The sequence below is a fragment of the Monopterus albus genome, unplaced genomic scaffold (assembly GCF_001952655.1).
Source record: "Monopterus albus unplaced genomic scaffold, M_albus_1.0 scaffold3.1, whole genome shotgun sequence".
NCBI classification, from domain to species: domain Eukaryota; kingdom Metazoa; phylum Chordata; class Actinopteri; order Synbranchiformes; family Synbranchidae; genus Monopterus; species Monopterus albus.
In genome coordinates, this window is record NW_018127883.1 from 11307144 (window position 1) to 11310667 (window position 3524).

General features: G+C 41.1%; 1 protein-coding gene across 7 annotated transcripts in view; it reads right to left on the reverse strand.

The window, feature by feature from the left end:
- Nucleotides 1–3524, reverse strand: part of abi1a (abl-interactor 1a) — a 37983-nt gene that overhangs the window by 33122 nt on the left and 1337 nt on the right. The gene's annotated exons all lie outside the window — the stretch shown is intronic.

Below are 3524 nucleotides of genomic sequence, written 5' to 3' on the forward strand. Positions count from 1 at the left end.
TTTTTTATTTGTTAAAAACGTTTGAAATATCCAATAAATTTCGTTCCACTTCATGATTGTGTCCCACTTGTTGTTGATTCTTCACAAAAAATTACAGTTTTATATCTTTATGTTTGAAGCCTGAAATGTGGCAAAAGGTCGCAAAGTTCAAGGGGGCCGAATACTTTCGCAAGGCACTGTACATCAAACACTTGTTTGCACCGCACTGTTCAAACATTTGTTTGCACTGCACTGACTGTTCAAACACGTATGATCATTTGACAGTAAAACAACACAACACAGTGTACGTCTATCCCTGGATTTGTACAGCTGACAGGCACATTTGCATTTATGTGCTCCCACTTGTACAGAGGAGAAATGTCCTCAGAACAAAAATAAAAACAAAAACTTTCAGGAATGTTTGGAATTCAGCACCATGTCATACATTTTCATACACTCAGATGTTGTTGAAGAGCCCTGCTTTGGATCACAAGTGCCAGAAATAAGCCCAGAGGAGCCAGAGGAGCAAAAAACAAGCATGGAACTGCCAAGAGTTCCTTTTTATATGCTTCAAACTGTAAGTTAAAGATAAGAGTCCATCCTGAAAAGACATGGTAGGTAAATCAGCCACCCAGAGAACAGGTGCATCTGAGATCCAGGCAGCATTCTGACATTATACTGGGGCTGCTGTGGCTCAGGAGGTAAAGCGGCCATCCCCCAACTGAAGATCAATGGTTCAATTCCTGTTCTCTTTAAAAAACACTCAGCACTACGATAAGTGAATTCATAATTCCTACACATGCCGGGGGGCAGATGGAGGCTGACTGAATGGCCATAAGGGTGGCCTGACCTTGAAGAACTGCCAGCAACCCATTAAAAATTCTGAGAGAGACGCAAAGGGGCAAAAGGGAAAGTTTGCACATGGAGGGAACTCATTAACCTTCTCTAAGTGACTTGGTAATTTGTTTGTCCAGATAGAAAGTCAATGGATAACTTCACTGATAAACAACTAAAAACACAAATGTGTATTTTTCTTGATTTCACTGTGCATAAGCTGAAAAGGGAAATAAACTATGCATGAATACAACCAGAAGCAAAAACTCCTGTGTCTGAACCAAACTGACAGAATCAGTCCAACAATGTGAACCAAACCAACTCCAGTCGGTTGAGGGGGAGGAGTGACAGGTGGTCAAAGGGATGAAGAGGCCTGGCTGGTAGGCAGCCTACCACACTGCAAGAAAAACTAGGCCACTTTGCAGCGAGAGAGAGTGTGAGAGAAATGGCAGGAAACAAGGACTCTGGGGAACAGGGAGAGACAAGAGTTGTATAACAAAAAACAAAACAACATTATTTATCACCTTCAGGTAAGACTGGCTCAGATGAATTCTCCTGGGGAAACAGCCCAGAGGAGGTTTACTGTACATAATGAAGACATCGTTCTCCATCTCCTAACTTACTGACAGGACTCAGATATGTTGCAATCCATGCAAGTAGCACCACAACAGTCCACATTTCAAGACAGTTAATTTAGGAGTCCAGACTTTTCTATTTAAATAAAAAAAAGCACAAGTTGGCACCATGCTGGCTCAGCAGGTGGTCATCTGCCCCGAGCTTGCAACACTGGGTCTGATTCAGCTTGTGACATCTCACTTCCATTTCCCTATTCCTTGTTGTTGTCTAGCAGGGGTCTTCAACACATCACTAACAAGCTACCAATAGCTTGCTCCCCGATTCTGAGGAGCTCAGCTAAAGGTTCAGTACACAGTATGTAGCCTACAATGCATGCTTGATAAAAAGGTTGCACAACAGAACTTCGTTCAGTAAACGTGCCCAACCTGCAATCCAATCAAATAAGCAGATGCCCTACCGTTCATTTGCCAATCACCAGACTATAGTCGGTAGTCAAGTATATGAAGATGTATGACAGCATTTTAGTGCCAATCTAAAAGAAATATTAAATAATTTTAAATTTTCATGAAGGTAATAATGCTCAGTTTGTCCTCAAACCATTTAAGAGCCTGTGTGATTGTTTTGGAGGCCACTAGGCCTGCTGCTCTTCAACTGTGAGCCGTTTCTCTTATTTAACCTATCAGATGTAATTGCCAAGATTTACTGCAGCGTCAGTGCATTACACTGCACTGATTTTAGTTTGGTGTGCCTAAAAAAAACTGACAACTGGCTGCAAGCAATAAGCAAGAATACAATTTCATTAACTTTTGATAGCTACAAACGGGAAATATTAAAATACAGTCAGCACAGCATTGCCTAATCTCTGCACACTGTCTTAATGTGAAAGGGTGTTATTTGGCTCAATTATTAATCTACTTCCTGCCACACAGAGAAAAGGCAAGAGAGCCTATTGTCAAAGCAAGCAAAGCAAACAGGAAACATAACTCTGTGTCACACTGAGAGGTCAGAGTTCAAATCAGCCTCACGGACACACAAAAGTCACAATCAAGTTGAGAAAGTTGGGCAGTGGTGTGTGCTAGGTTAGAGCTTTCACCATCTGCTCCAGCCTGCCGAGCCTCACTACAGTCCACAACGCACACTCACAACACCGAAAGCCTGCACGACAAGAACAGAGAGAGAAAATAGGGGATGGAAATGTGAAGGAGGAGCACCGCAAGGACGAGCTGAGGCATGTTGATATGTGCGTACTTCAGACAGGAGTGCACAGTTCACTGCGTGTGTGTTTCTATCAGAGGCGAATAGGGCGGCTTACAAAAAGTGCACTGTTAGTCTGACACTCGCAGCGTGCTGAAAAGCTTAAAAGCCTCCTTTTTATGTCAGCACTTTAAGCTCAGCTAAAACACAGGGACAGAATCACAAATCATTTACACATGAAACAGACGTCTAATAAAGCTTCGTGTTGCCTGAAAAGGTAGGATTAGTGTCTGTAAATCTGACCACTTACATAAACATTAAGCAGGAAGCAGCTCAAAAATAGCATTAAAATCACCATCATAATCTCCACTGGAACCCTAAAGCAATCAAATGATATGCAAACAATATGTACTATAAATTCTTTGCTGTCATTTTCATGTAGTCTTGAATACATGGTATAGTAAAGGTGAGTGTTGTTGACAATTTGATGTCAGATTTTTTTAGACTGACGCCCAAAGCAAAAATTACTTGCACCTCATTTCTATAACAAACAAAACTGTTCAACCACTTTTGACAAAAGAATATAATAATTTTGGCACAAAATATGGGTAATGATAAGTAATGAAACTGTATCAGTATTGGCCTTTATAGCTAGGCCTGTGTATTGTTAAAAAACTAGTACCAATACAATAGCTTATGGTTTCTCTAAAACCATAAGAAAAACCAACCACTCTCACTGACCTATTATGTTAAATAAGACATCTTGCTTTTAAAACTTTTGTCCGCTCTGTTTTGGTGTTAAATGGGACAGAGATGGAAAAACCCCTGCACTGTAGTGTTAGCGTGGGCTGTAACTGGCACAAAGCTTCTGTTCGGAGCCTGACAATGCAAATTCACCCAAGGAAGAAAACAAATTTACAGGGAGTCCTTTGGGAGTACAG